Genomic DNA, 16634 nt, shown 5'->3' with positions numbered 1-16634 from the left:
ACGTCCCAACTTTTCCGGAATTCGGGTTGTATATATATATATATATATATATATATATATATATATATATATATATATATATTTATTAGGCCACGACTTCCCCATTAAAAAGCATATGCTTACATATGAGATTGTTCGTTTCTGTGTTTTGATTGATATATTCTGGCCTGATTCAGGAGATACATAATAGCACCCCTGAGCATATAGCAGTGAATACATGTAAACCCTGAAAGTTCAGTTTTGCAATCAGATCATTTTAAACCGCCAAACTCTGGGAAAATTTTCAGTCCAATGATCCAGTAAGCCTGGGGTAAGCAAGTTCGTTCCTAGAGAGCCACATTCCTTCAGAGTTCAGCTTCAACCCTGAAAAAAACCTCACCTGTCTATAGACTTAGTAAGTGGTTAGCTTGTTCAGGTATGTTTGATTAGGGTTGGAGCTGGACTCTGCAGTAAGCAAATAAATTCAAACAATCACTCCAAAACAGTGCTAATGTAAAGGAAACCACACTGATTACATCAGAGATGACAAAGAGATTAGAGACTCAAGTCAATAATTTGTTTTGTTATCTTAGGGATCGATTTTAGCACCATGTAGCAAATGATCTCAAAGGGGAAACATTTATAATTAATTATAACTGGTTATAATTAGTATTAATTATTAAGATTAGATCTTAAAATTAACTGTAGCAGAATCAGTATTACAATTATTTTGATCTGTCCGTCCACCAAGCAGATAATGTAATCTTTTATCAGTTCTAGGAAAGATTATTTTCCTGGCTGAGGACAAATAGCTTTCCTACTTTATGCAGTATTAACAGTAATTTAGCATGTAGCAAGGATCAACATTCAGTGACTCTTCAGACGATCAATTGTGAATATAAAGATTTAAAGTGCCCCTATTATGGGTTATGAAAGGTTCATATTTGGTTTTGGGAGTCCCAACAACAGGTTGACATGCATGCAAGGTAAAAAAACACTTATTTTCTTATAACATGCATTTTCACTTTTATTCCCTACTTGCTCAATGACTTCCAAACAATTTGCTCAGTGATTCATTTTTCCAAACCCCTCCTTTGCGTGAAGGTAATCTGCTGTGATTGGTCCGATTGGTCTCATTTTCATTTAATCTCACCTGTAATGTCTGATAAAGCAGCGTTTGTGAGCACAGTGGTGCTTTGTGTACAGTATTACTGGAAAAAACTATTTTTACCACTTTAAAAGCTGCGTGGAATGAAGAATGAATTTGCATTTTCATTCCGACCGATGCGAAAAGACCAACAGGTGGGCAGGCAATATGCTAATGTTTCATATTGACAACAACAAGAAACGGCTTGGATTTTGTTTAAAAAAACTTCTTGTTTCAATGATTTAGAGTGGACTTTCTTTTCAGAGAAAATAACTTTATACACCATGCACTGTCAGATTTAAAACTTTGCAAGATGTTTTGATTCACTTACAGCAGTGTTACACACTGTATGAAAGGTCAAGTCAAGTCGAGCTTTATTGTCAATCCGCTACATGTGTGGACATAGAGTGTAACGAAATGTCGTGCCTCACAGGACCACGGTGCTACATAAATACAGACATATAACAATGAAGTGGAACAGTATAAACCTATACACAACTAACCTACTGACAGATTTTGACTATAAATATACTATATATAACATTTTTCCTATACATAAACTAAAAAATAAAAGCTATATGAATGCTTCACATACTGTACCTATAGACAACTAACCTCCTGACAGATTTTGACTATAAATATACTATATATAAATGTTTACCTAAACATAAACAGAAAAATACAAACTATAAGAGTGCTTCACATAGTACTGTACATGTACAAAGAGAAACATCGTAAGTCAAGCAGCTGGCTGGGGGAGTCTTTTGTGGGATTACGTACACAGCAGTGTGTGTGAAAAGTGTCTAGTGCGCATAGAGGAGAGAGAGTGTTACTACAGGTGGTTTGTACAGGCCCACTCACCTGTGTGTAGCACACTTTGAAATGCACAAAAAGAGAAAGTTTCAGACAGTTTTTTTCTGTGCTGTGGTTATGTTGGGGTGTATTTGGAAGGTGGAGGAGGTGAGATGGTCCATGTTTCAGGAGGTTGAGGGTATGTGTGGGGGTTTCAGGTGATTTGAGTTCAGAGCTCTCACAGCCTGGGGGAAAAAGCTGTTGAGCATTCTGGCAGAGTGGACACTGATGCTCTGGTACCGTCTTCCTGATAGGTGGGGTCCTTCACGATACTGCTGGCTTTGCTGGAGCATTGTGTGAGGAAAATGTCCAGGATGGAGGGGAGAGGGGGTACCGTTGATCTTTGAGCTGTGTTCACTGTCCGCTGGGGGGTCTTGCAGTCTGCTGGACTACAGTTCCCATACCGGACATTGACCCAATAGTGCCCCTGTAGAATGTGGTGAGGATGGGTGGGGGGAGACTTGGTCTTTTCAGCCGGCAGAGAATGTGTAGGCGCTGTTGTGCCTTCTTGGAGATTGACATGGTGTTTGGTGGTCTAGGTGAGATCCAAGGTGATGTGCAACCCCAGGAATTTAGTTCTGCTGAGTCTCTCCACAGGTGAGTGGGGGGTGGTCAACGGAGTTTCTCTTGAAGTCCATCACAACCTCTTTTGTCTTCTCCACTTTGAGGGACAGGTTGTTAGTGCCACACCATTCAGCCATTTGTGCTACTTCCTCTCTGTAGTGCGTTTCATCGCTGTTGCTGATGAGACCTACCGCTGTTGTGTCATCCGCAAACTTGATGATGTGGTTGGAGCTGAACTTGACAGTGCAGTCGTGGGTCAGCAGCATGAAGAGCAGTGGGCTGAGCACACAGCCTTGTGGGGCACCTGTGCTCAGTGTGGTAGTGCTTGAGGTGTTGTGGCCGACACGGACTGACTGAAGTCTTCCAGTTATAAAGTACAGGATCCAATTACAGAGGGAACTGTCAAGGCCCAGCAGGTTTTTATTAATGGGCTGTTGTGGGATTATTGGGTTTAATGATGAGCTGAAGTAGATAAACAGCATTCTAACATAGGAGTCTTTATTTTTTCAGTGAGTAAGAGCAAGGTGGAGAGTGGAGGAAATTGCATCGTCTGAAGAGTGGTTTGGACGGTATGCAAACTGAGTCGGTAAAAGACGGTAGTCATTTAGACAGGACACAGGTGATTTCTTTTGTACTGGTATGATTGTTGTGGATTTGAGGTATGCGGGGACGAATGCCTGGCTCAGCAAGATGTTGAAGGTTATGACATCTGTCAGCTGTTCAGCACACTCTTTCGGTACACGAGCAGGTATGTTGTCAGGACCCGCAGCCTTGCGTGGGTTAATCCTAGATTAATCGGCTGGAGACAGACAGATCGCCTGGTCTTTGGGAGGTATGGGCAGTTTTTGTGTCATTTAGAGTTGGGTACCGAAAACTGGAGCCAATATGGCACCGGTACCTACAACCCGAATTCCGAAAAAGTTGGGACGTTTTTTAAATTTTAATAAAATGAAAACTAAAAGACTTTCAAATCACATGAGCCAATATTTTATTCACAATAGAACATAGATAACATAGCAAATGTTTAAACTGAGAAAGTTTACAATTTTATGTACAAAATGAGCTCATTTCAATTTTGATTTCTGCTACAGGTCTCAAAATAGTTGGGACGGGGCATGTTTACCATGGTGTAGCATCTCCTTTTCTTTTCAAAACAGTTTGAAGACGTCTGGGCATTGAGGCTATGAGTTGCTGGAGTTTTGCTGTTGGAATTTGGTCCCATTCTTGCCTTATATAGATTTCCAGCTGCTGAAGAGTTCGTGGTCGTCTTTGACGTATTTTTCGTTTAATGATGCGCCAAATGTTCTCTATAGGTGAAAGATCTGGACTGCAGGCAGGCCAGGTTAGCACCCGGACTCTTCTACGACGAAGCCATGCTGTTGTTATAGCTGCAGTATGTGGTTTTGCATTGTCGTGCTGAAATAAACAAGGCCTTCCCTGAAATAGACGTTGTTTGGAGGGAGGCATATGTTGCTCTAAAACCTTTATATACCTTTCAGCATTCACAGAGCCTTCCAAAACATGCAAGCTGCCCATACCGTATGCACTTATGCACCCCCATACCATCAGAGATGCTGGCTTTTGAACTGAACGCTGATAACATGCTGGAAGGTCTCCCTCCTCTTTAGCCCGGAGGACACGGCGTCCATGATTTCCAACAAGAATGTCAAATTTGGACTCGTCTGACCATAAAACACTATTCCACTTTGAAATAGTCCATTTTAAATTAGCCTTGCCCCACAGGACACGACGGCGCTTCTGGACCATGTTCACATATGGCTTCCTTTTTGCATGATAGAGCTTTAGTTGGCATCTGCTGATGGCACTGCGGATTGTGTTTACCGACAGTGGTTTCTGAAAGTATTCCTGGGCCCATTTAGTAATGTCATTGACACAATCATGCCGATGAGTGATGCAGTGTCGTCTGAGAGCCCGAAGACCACGGGCATCCAATAAAGGTCTCCGGCCTTGTCCCTTACGCACAGAGATTTCTCCAGTTTCTCTGAATCTTTTGATGATGTTATGCACTGTAGATGATGAGATTTGCAAAGCCTTTGCAATTTGACGTTGAGGAAGATTGTTTTTAAAGTTTTCCACAATTTTTTTACGCAGTCTTTCACAGATTGGAGAGCCTCTGCCCATCTTTACTTCTGAGAGACTCTGCTTCTCTAAGACAAAGCTTTTATAGCTAATCATGTTACAGACCTGATATCAATTAACTTAATTAATCACTAGATGTTCTCCCAGCTGAATCTTTTCAAAACTGCTTGCTTTTTTAGCCATTTGTTGCCCCCGTGCCAACTTTTTTGAGACCTGTAGCAGGCATTAAATTTTAAATGAGCTAATTAAGTGGATAAAAGTGTAAAATTTCTCAGTTTAAACATTTGCTACGTTATCTATGTTCTATTGTGAATAAAATATTGGCTCATGTGATTTGAAATTCCTTTAGTTTTCATTTTATTAAAATTTAAAAAACGTCCCAACTTTTCCAGAATTCGGGTTGTATATAAACAGTATGAACTGAATCACAACGTAGATTTCGGTGCCTCTTAAATGCCTGAGTGTTCGATTGAAATATTTGTCCGGGTTCTCTGAAATGTACGCAAGAAGCATGGGCGTTGCTAGGCTTTTTTAGCGTTCTATGGCTCCATAAATAGCACACAAAATCATGATCACCTCAGAGTCAGTCCCCTTAAATTTCATATGAAAACGGCGGCAGACCGGTCTCCTCCCCATCTTTTAGCGCGTTCTTCAATCCACAGACCACGGTGGAGCAGTGCGAACGAACTCAAGCAGAAACAGAGGACACAAGGTGTGTTTATCAATAGATTGTTAGATTATCTGTATCTGTGCAGTTCTTTGTCATAAATACAGTTTACAAATGGTCACAAGGGAGCACAATCAGATAAAGTTTGTAAAGTTTTTGCTCCGTTCACAGCACATGACACCAAATCTGTTTCCTCCAGTGAATATCTAGCCCTTAACACATATGAACACATACTTCAATTATACTTATTAAATGTGCTTAATTTAATTATACTTACTGTATACATATACTACTGTGCAAAAGTCTAAGGCACGTTAGTATTTTCACCCCAAAGAATGGTGTTTGACCAGTTATGATGTTTGGGAGGTTCGGGAGGAGCAGGATCAGATAATCAATCAGTCTGGACCAGCTGGAGCTTGTCAGCCAATCACCTTAACAAGCACAATATGGGTATATCTATACAGCCAGCTTACCTATCTTCCACAACAGTTTTCCAGCATTCGGTTTTGCTCCTTTGGCCATAATATCACAGACTTAACTTTTCTGTACAACGAAGAGACCCGTACTGGGGAATTTATCGTCTCCTCCATCGCAACCTGCCGGCCTTAGGTTCACTCCTTTCCTGCCAGTCACTGCCGCCGAGCACCAGACTTCATCGTAGCCGCATGCCTTCTACAATGCCGAGGCTTACCTCGTCTCCACTGCCGAGACTTCCAACTTTTTACCCGACATCCTTTTATCATTCGTCCATGCCAATATATCATCTGATCCGAAAGTGGATGGTGTTTTATTCAGACAAACCATTTTCAAGTAGGGCAAATAAAGCGCATCTGTACAATTTATTCTTCACCCCGCAAATTAGCCAAGTCGGCCAATAGATCGAGCAAAGCCCCGTTCTCGCCTCGTGTGTCATCACCATTATCCCACGCAAAGACCCGGCTCTCCCCAAGCTCTGGGTCACAGCAGCAAGCCTCAAATGAGCCTGGGACGTGCCCAAGTTCTCACCGCAGAAAAAATGTCACCCGCTTCTGCTCAAATTTTTCAACGTGGCTCTTCCGGCCACAACGCCGCATGTAGCCTGGCCTCCAGCTCTTTCAAGAGTCCATGCAGAGGCAGACGCAGGCCGTGTTGCAAATCAAGTTTTTAAGTAAAGACGCTAAAGGTAGGTTGTTTGTTGCTAAAAGTTCTTAAACGACATGATAATATTTTGGATATTTATGTCATTTTTGTCACCGTCAAAACTGCATAGAACACAAAATTAAATTACTCACATTTTCTATATTAATATTCAGTAGCATTTTACCTGTATTTTAAATCACACACTGTACTCCGATACACATATAAGATGAAAATGATTGATTTTCGAGAAAATAAGTTCAACAGTGTACCTAAATTAACAAGTATAGGTGAAAAATAGGGGTTGGACGACTTTAGATTTTTTTTTAAAGTCGACTTTTATGTGATTAACATGTGACTGCATGTGTGAATTAATTCTACATGGCAGTGTTTCTATAGTAGTAGTGATGCTGTGGGATTTAGTTAAGAATATATGTTATATTATATATTTATTATCCTGTTGTGCCCTCTACAGGACCAGCAACTAGTCGAAGTCAAGCTTGAAGCCTCATGGCAGAGCATTAAAGTTGACTAGCCGATTACTCTGTGCAACCCCTAGTGCAAACTAACAACTAGGGTATCATAAAGGAACTGTTAAAATTATTATACATTAGGCTGCCTCTGCTAGCTGTGCAAGCTGCACAGGCTCTTCAGGATGTCAAAAAAAATGCTCCCTCCCAATGGCCTATAGCAGCTGAAGGAAGCGTGAGGCTGTCTCCGCTTGCAACTCAGGCCCACACATCTCAGGCTTTTCCTCTTGTTTCTAATGACCACTTTTTTCTTTTGAGTAGCCTCCGGCTTCCATAGCAGTCACTAGCCCAGAGGCCGATCTAAACGTCAGACTGCCTCTGCTGACAATGCAGCCCATGATCCTCTTCCTCATAGTTCCCTGCTTCATTTAAAATTACATTGTCTTCCAGATCAACTTCCGCCTCACCTCGAGCTTCAAGCAGGCTGTCAGCAAGTTTGGGCCGCGCCCCAGAGTCGGCTGCTCCTCACACTGCATTGCCTTACTCCTCTTCTCTACCAATCATTGTGGCATTTTCAGCTACAGCGCCGCACACAATGTTGGCCACTGGCGTGGCTCCCTAAATTTCTATCCTTCCCACTCCCTTCCTTCTACCTCTGGCGGCAGCTGTTAGTGTTAGACTGGCTCTACTAGCCACTCAAGGTCGACCACATTACTATTACCCTTCCTCTACTCCTTTTCCCCATCAATTGCCAGCAGCCCCGCTGCAGACATCCAAGCAGTGCATCATCAGCCAGCAATGCAAGCTTACTGGCCTCCTCCCTCATTTCCTTCTACCTCTTCCTTCGTGCTTCTCCGACATTTCCATACTCGACTGCAAAACTATCTCCTATTTCCAGAGGTGTAAAAAGTACTCAAAAAATTTTACTCAAAAGTACAAGTATCTGGTCAAAATCATACTTGAGTAAAAGTAAAAAAGTACAACTTTAAATTGTACTCAAGTATTAAAAAAAGTAGAAGTACTTTTTTTCTGACAGACAATACAGAAGAATGGTTAAAGGGAGAGAACGAAAAAAATGCAATGGCACAGGTCAAACATGTATATTTAGGTCAACAACAACAACAATTAAAATGAAACACAGCGGAACACCAAAAAATAAAAATACAAGGAAAGGGATTAAAAGGAAACTTCATCATTTCCACCCTCATTCCATCCTATATGCCTTTCATTTATCAGTTGAACCATTTTATTTAAGGCCACTTTATTTGTGTTGTCTATTCAACGTCACTGTCTAAAAGGACAATTGATCTTTTAAATGTTTATTTGGGGAATTTAGAGTTTTTTTGTTGTATGTAGTTAAGATAAAAAAAAATATTCACATTGACAGTACTAATGTAACAGAAAGCGGACTGGAGGCAGGGGTTGACAGCCGTACAGGATTTATTGAGACCGGCAGAATATAACGGTGCGTGAATAGTGAATGGAGATTGAAGGAGGATCCTTGCCAATGGGTATCAACTTACTGAATGGGGTTACCAGAGTAATCGAGGACGGTGACCAGAGTGGAGGATAGTAAGCACACACCTCGACGATGGTGAATAGAGGAGATACTGATAGAGGTAATGCTGGAGAGTAACTGGGATCACGGGATGGTCAAGGCAGATCGCTGAGAGAGAAGGTAAACACAAATGGTTAGTATTAGTAGGCGTCAACTCAAGTAACTAGCAGGGGGATGTTCTGCTGGGTAGTCACGAGATCCGACCGTGAAGGTGACAGACGAGTGTGTCTTTATAGTACTGGGGAATTGATGGGATGATGGTGAACAGGTGCTGGTGATTGGATGATTGAAAGCTGTACAGGTGCAGCAGATGAGTGATTGAGTGAGGGAGTGCACGGTGGATGAAGAGCTATGACACCTACTTATGACACCTAATTCCTACTTAATGATTCATATGCCATATTGTAAATACAACTTATCCACCACTGGGTAAGAACATCACTAAACATGAATTACAATTAATTTAGCCTATAATGTTTAATCTTTTGGGCGGCAAAATGCAACTTTGCTACCTCAATATGCTTCCTCAGATTTGGTGGTGAACTTTTGAAGCCAGATATTTACCTGATGAAAGTCATAACTGAAGTAGAAATGTGTGTGTTTGATGCATGAAAACAATGATCATTAGTTCTCACGTCAGACACACGTTTCAGCTTCTGTTTACCATATTTAATGTGCATAAGATAAAGTAAAAATATAATGTACTTTTCAAGATGAAATAAAATTATAAGGAGTAAAAAGTACTGTTTTTTCTTCAGAAATGTAATCAAGTAAAAGTACAAGTAGTCAGTTTAAATTGTACTTGAGTAAAGTATCAGGCCCCTTTTTTCTTCCCTCCAATTCAGAAGCTCTGTCTGCGTGGGGTGGCCGTGTGTGCCGTTTATGTGGGGTGCGTCCCTGCTGGGATTTTTTTAGTATCGCCTGGAGCATCAAAGTAGTTTGACCCATAACATGTAACCTGCAGTGCCCCGTTCATCTGATACTGCCGCCGGAGTGCCCCCAACAAGGTTCGGGAGGAGCATGATCAGATAATCAATCAGTCTGGCCCAACTTGAGCTTGTCAGCTAATCACCTTAACAAGCACAGTACGGGTATATCTATACAGCCAACTTACCTCTCTTCCACGACAGTTTTCCAGCATTCTGCCTCAACCCCAACACCTCACTCTTAATCTAATTTCATCCCATTCTTGGGATGGGGGGATGGGGGAGGGGTATTCTGGGTTCAGGCTCTATCCTGAGCTCGGAGCCCTACCTCCGGACAGCACACCAAATATGCTACTAATTGCTCTACCATATTATATATTAGTGCGAACTCGTGAAATTTATATCTTTTGCTGTAGTGTGTGGGATGTGTCATTATCACAGGCCTGTGGCGGGGGCTTGTAGTCATTGATGGTCTGAAAGGCCACAGACTCTGTGTGTCTCTGCTGTCTGTAGAGTGATTGTTGATTTTTTGAGCATATGACCGTTTTTGCATCTTCGATGCCACAGGACAGATTGGCTCTTGCTGTTTTGAGGACTGCTTTATCTCCTGATTTGAATGGTTCATCTCTGGTCTTTAGCAGCCCTCCAACCGCTGCTGTCATCCATGGCTTTTGGTTTGCTTGTGTGGTGATGGTCTTGGTGACTGTCACATCATCAATGCCTTTTTTAATATAAGCACTCACAGTTTCAGTGTATTCCTCCAGGTCTGTGTGGCTGTTGTAGTTTGCTGCCTCTTTAATCATGTTCCAGTCTGTGCAGTTGATTTTGAACCAGTTTGGCGAGTTTCAGAGGTGGTCTGTATGCTTGAATTAGCATAACAGAGATGTGATCTGAGTACCCTAGTTGGGGGTGGGGTTTCTGTTGTGACAAAGTCCAGTGTGTTTTTCCCCTTGTTTCAAAGTTCACATGTTGGTAGAACTTTGGCAAAACTCTATTTAAGTTTACGTGGTTGAATTCACCGGCTATTATGAAAAAGCCGTCAGGGTTATTTGTTTGTTGTTTGCTGATGGCTCTGTACAGCTTGCGAAGCGCATTCTTCATGTTAGCAAACGGGGGAATGTAAACTGTGACAATAACAATAGCCGTGAACTCTCGACACTTCACAAACATAAACTCCACCAGTGATGAACAGTGTTTTGTCACTAACACAGCATTGTTACACCACTCTTTGTTGACGTACACACACAAGCCACCACCGTGAGTCTTACAAGACAGTGATGAATCTCTGCCTGCTCGGTAGCAGGCAAGTCCGTGCAGCTGAATAGCAGAGTCTAGGATATTGCCGCTTAGCCATGTTTCAGTGAAAACAAACACACAACAATCCCTTGTCTCATGCTGTGTACTGTGTGTTGATTGACTGAGTTGAATTAAGTCCAGTTTATTTGCCAGAAAGCGAACATTTGAGAGCATGAGTGATGGAATTGCTGGTCTAGTGGGGTTAGCCCTTAGCCGAGCTCATGTGCCTCCATGCTTGCCGTGCTTCTGTCCTCTCTCACAATGCCGGCGTCGGCATTTTGTGCAGGTAGCATCAGTAGGTGAGGCCGCAGTCTCGGGGTTCGGCTTCAGCAGCAGATAGAGGCCTCGTAGCTTCTCAGTGGTCACCAGAGAAAGGTGATGTTTGTACACCCTGCCAATTTCCAGATGGCTCCGTCGATAATAGGTGTTTTTCAGAGTGTTCATCTGATGATTTTGCGATAAGGTGAGACTGTTCGAAGACGAGAAAATGAGACTAACAGACATAAAAACGCTGTTTTTGGGACCCGGAGTAGCCGCTGCTCTGACTGCGCCGCCATCCTGGTTCATTAGGTTCAAAAATGCATACCGTATTTTCCGGACTATAAGTCGCACTTACTTTCCTAGTTTGGTCCTGCGACTTATTGGTCCTTACTGACTTGATAGTCAGGTGCGACTTATTTATCAAAATTAATTTGACATGATCCAAGAGAAATGAACTAAGAGACATGAACCAAGAGAAAACATTACCGTCTACAGCCGCGAGAGGGCGCTCTATGCTGCTTACTGCTCCTGTAGTCTACACTGAGCAGCTTTGTGTGCCCTCTCGCGGCTGTAGATGGTAATGTTTTCTCTTGGTTCTTGGTTCTAAATAAATGCGACTTATAGTCCAGTGTGACTTATATATGTTTTTTTCCTCATGATGTATTTTTGGACTGATGCGACTTATACTCAGGTGCGACTTATAGTCCGAAAAATACGGTAATAGGGGCACTTTAATAAAATGAATTTTAGTTAACATACAACTAAATTAAATCAAAACACAAATATGCAGAATGAAGGAAAGTAAGAAAAGAGAGAAAGAAGAACAAAAGAATGGCAGTATTTAACAGCAGCGAACCACAATCTAATGAGAATCATCAGAGAATCAAAAATCACCTTAAAAAGGGGCCAAACTTAGACGCGCGTCTAAATAGTTGTAAACGGTTACTTGCATTGGTTTTGTTGCTAAACAAGAGTCCGGATGCTGTAGACAAGAGGTTCTTGATGAGTTCTTAAGAAGTGAGCTGGAGGCTTTCCTCTGGTTTTTCAAAAGACAGGAAAGTTCAAAGCTAGTCACAAAGTTACTTGAAGATAAAAACTGCCGGAAAGTCAAACTCAAGAATAGAGTTTTGGAAAGTGTCTGTCTCAAGAAGAAAGTTTTAAGCAATGACTGGCTTGGGTTTGTGACTTTTGATGCTTTCCTAGTCACACCCATCTTTGGTGGAATGGTCAATGCAAGGCATGAAATATTGAGAGGGAGAAGTTTTCTTTGCCTTCGTTTATATGGCCCATTTGCATGTTTATTGCTGGTCTGGAGAGTTGGTGTAGCTTGACTCCAAAGTATATTGAAAACGGTATGAGGTATGATCACATAATTGTCAGGGATACGCAGGATTCAGTTGCAGGTAACAGTTTATTTAGCCCTCACTGGGCAAACAGGAAAAAGAAAAGAATGATCACTCCACAGGCAAAAAGAAACCCCTCAGCGGGGACCGGTCCAAACGTCTTCTGTGACACAACGTCAAGTCACATCAACCAGAGCGTCATTGGGGACGCAACATCAAAGTCACACTGAACTGAGAGTCCTTGGGACACAACGTCAAAGGCCCACCAAACTCCCTGAATGAGAGGATAGAGTGCAGAGAGGAGCTGGAGTCAAGTCTTGGAGGATCCCAACAGAAAAGCAATGCAAGGACCGGAGGCAGAACCAGTCAACAAATAAACCAGAAAAGAGGGAACAGTTCCAGACAAAAAACAAAAATCAAAAAACACTTGGAGCCTAAAACAACACAACAAGGCAGGACTAGGCAAACAGGACAAGACGGTCACCAGCGAAGCATTAAACAATTACAACGGTCTGACAAAAGACAGAGCACGAGAGGAACTAAAATAGAGGAGAGCTAATGAGAAAAGAGTGGCTACAGGTGTGACAGAACACAGAGAATTAAGGATAACGAGTGGGAGGGGGAAGAAACACTGACAGCAGAACACATGAGCTGCCAAAACAAAACCCATGTGTTCAGAGACTAGGCACACAGACAACAAGACAAAAACACAGCAACTCAGACCTAAGTCATGACAATAATGTACATCATTGTTTCTGAAATAAAGAGCAAATCATATTGATTCCAAGAAAGAAACATCTAGAAAATATTAAAGCAGAGATACATTTATACACCTGAATATGAGCATTTAGAGCTTAACTAATACAAATAAAGAGTTGTAACTAGGCTAATATAATAGGGAATACATACAAACAACACATGCATACACCAAATATATTTGTAACTGATTAATTTTAAACTGATTTAATTTTATTTACTAAATAAAGAAAATGTCTTTGGCCATCAGACATTTGGAGCCTGGTACTGAGAATGACTGTCTCCCAGGACATTGGAATGAGTTTGAAGTCTGATGGGGAGACGAGAGTTTTGATCTGTTTAGCATCTCCTTGATAGTGGGGAAAAACCATTGGCAATTTAGAACCCATATAAATGTAGATTGTGGGGCCATGTCTGTAATTTATATGCAATTGTCAAAAGGCTAAAAGGCAAGGCAAGGCAAGTTTATTTATGTAGCACATTTCGTACACAATGGTTATTCAAAGTGCTTTACATGAAAAAAAAGTAAAATAATAATGAAGAAAAATAATAACGAAGAAAACAAGTAATTTTAAAACTTTTAAAATTATTAAAAGAAATGTACTTATTTAAAATGAATTTAAAACAAAAGGGTCTCTAAGATGATCAATAATGATCCTAAGCAGACGCTACAACCACTTTTATTTTTGCTACCTCTGGGATCAATTATGAGTAAATTTGGAGTTGTTGTGCCACTGTTATGTGTTGACACACAACTCTATATACCCATAAAACTTAAATATAACTCGACATAGATTTTGGAAGCCTGTCTACTCAGGGCAAATATCAGGGCATGTTAAAACTTATTTAGGCCCCCAAAACACCCTCAGGCCCCAGAGGGTTAACTCAAAGTGTGGCTCACAAATAACTTCATGCTACTACATGATGATAAAACCCTTGATACTGCTGCTGCAGTGCCCCACTCATCTGATACTGCCGCTGCAATATTTTACATCAGATGTCAATGACCTAAGATTCTATTTAATCATTACAGACGATGACAGTAAAGATTAGGCTACTTTAAGAAAAGTCAAGGAAAATTACTTCAGGTAATACTAATCCCCTGCAAACAGAGCAGCTGTAAATATGTATATGTAAATAAGTATATTTTCAGTCTTTTTCCACGATTTTTCAGGCGTTTGAAAAACAAACATTCATTTGCATTGCTAATCTCTGACAAACCTCAAATGTCATCAACAAATGACATTGCGTAGTATACTATTCAGATAAAAAAAACTGTCAAAAGCACCTGTTAGAAACTTCTGTTTGCTGAGTTAAAATTTAAGTAAGTGCCTATTGCAAATAGAATCCAATCATAGTTTAATTAACTGAATAAATAAAGTGTGAAGTGACATTCAGCCAAGTATGGTGACCCATACTCAGAATTCGTGCTCTGCATTTAACCCATCCGAAATGCACACACACAGAGCAGTGAACACACACACACACTGTGAGCACACACCCGGAGCAGTGGGCAGCCATTTATGCTGCGGCGCCCGGGGAGCAGTTGGGGGTTCGATGCCTTGCTCAAGGGCACCTAAGTCGTGGTACTGAGGGTGGAGAGAGAACTGTACATGCACTCCCCCCACCCACAATTCCTGCCGGCCCGAGACTCGAACTCACAACCTTTCGATTGGGAGTCCGACTCTCTAACCATTAGGCCACGACTTCCCACAATAAAAAAATAAATCGTTGGATGTGGCACACACACATGATGACAGGGAGGTGGTGGCGGTGCAATATCGAATTATGTATCCCACTTCTGGTAGTTTTATTGAGATTTCTTATCCTATATGAATTGGCCATTAATATTGCACACATCCTATGTTAAATTAACATTACTCCAACTACCCCTGTAAAGCTAATCCCGCCCGAATAGGGCTATAGATGGAAATGTGGAAACTGGATCATATAAATCATGTTTTTAATGTTACATATTACAAATTTTAATAAATATAAGTCTCTTCTTTTCAGGATGATTGAAAATCTTTCATTTGTAAACTGACAATTCATACAATTACCACTTTTAAATCTATCCAGTGAGGTCTGACCCATAAGAGTATTTTGTGATGTTTGTTTTATAGGACAGGCTTTAACTGTTATATTTGCAATGTTTCTTGTCGAGTCTCGGGGCTAATCACCTGCCTTTTGGGGTTGTGAATGTGTGTTGTGTGTTTGGATGGTTTGACAGCTTGCCTCGTCAATCTGTTTGATTTTCCCCCGCCCTCCTTGTTTCTCCATTTGTTACTTAATTCTTTGACACCCGGTCTCCATTTCTTTTAATTTCTTCCCTTTATAGTTCCCTATATTTCTCTGTCCGTTGTCAGACTGTTGTTACTTGTACCAATAGCTCTGATCTACTAGTTGGTCTGGTTACTCATCTTGTCGTGTCTTGTCTTCAGGCTCCAGTGCTTTTAGCTGTTCTCCTCTGCCTCCTGTTCTCACGAATGCAGTACCCCTAGAAAGCTTCCAGCTCTCATTTCTCCGGTCTCGGCTGCCATAAAAGCTGTCACTCTGTGTAGCAATCCGGTCCGCCGACCTCTTAATCTCTCGCTCGGGTGCCGGTGTTCTGACGGAACACCATACCCATCAGAATGGCATACCTTCAGTTAATTTGATTTAATTACCTTACAGTGAAATTGGTGGAATTTCAGCATACCTAAGATTACAAGCGGGAAGTTTTGGTGTATTATATTGCATATTATATACAAATATGTGTTTATATACAAATATGTATCAAAGCAGCATACCCCTTTATAAACTGTATTTTTATTAAGCTAAATTGACAGACTCCGCTATAAAACTAAACTTCCGGTATGTTATTCTGACAAAGTATGCTACATCGACAGAACACCGGCATTCCTCGACCCTAGGAGCTAACTGTGGAACGTTTACTCATCTGCTCTGTCTCATCTGCTTTAATAAAAGCTCAGTGTAAATCAGCAACTGAATCTAGCCTGTTTCTCCTGACATTTCTAGGTTTTTTTATAAGTAATAATTAATGGTTTCCTGTTAAATATTCCCTTTATCATTTGATCATATTTAAGAACATCCCAATATTTTTTGTTCTAGGTTCAGAAAATTTAGGTTGTCTCGCAGCTAGTCTGCAACCACATGTAAGAACCTAACCTTCTTCATCACTTAACTTTGAGAAACAAATCAATTCTGTAGTAAAGAGCAGTTTATTTCCTCTGATATCAATTGTGAAATTAAAAGCGGTTCTGTCCCTGAGAGATTTGGAGACTGTAATACAGGTTCATATAACATCATGCCTGGACTACTGTAATTTCACTTTATTGTGGCCTGCCTCAAACTGTCATCTCTCGCTTGCAAAATTTCCAAAATGCTGCAGCGAGACTTCTCACTGGCACAAAAAAAGAGGGATCAGATTTCTCCCATTTTAGTGACTTTACATTAGCTTCCTGTAAAGTTTGAAATTGCTGTTTTTTGCATATAAAATTGTATCTGATGTAGCACCAAGAACTGTGTCGCGTTGTCGTTGAAAAATCTAAGGGTGGTCGTGCCTTCTCTGCTGCAGCACCCAAACTCTGGAACTATCC

The 16634-nt window shown here is 41.1% G+C and overlaps 1 protein-coding gene across 1 annotated transcript in view; it reads left to right on the top strand.

Annotated features, from left to right (window-relative positions):
• Positions 1 to 16634, top strand: part of LOC132106157 (uncharacterized) — a 39692-nt gene that overhangs the window by 20886 nt on the left and 2172 nt on the right. The window lies entirely within an intron of this gene.

This window comes from Carassius carassius, chromosome 26 (genome assembly GCF_963082965.1).
Source record: "Carassius carassius chromosome 26, fCarCar2.1, whole genome shotgun sequence".
NCBI lineage: Eukaryota > Metazoa > Chordata > Actinopteri > Cypriniformes > Cyprinidae > Carassius > Carassius carassius.
Note: the sequence above shows the minus strand (reverse complement) of the source record. Positions and strands in the feature narration are given on the sequence as shown.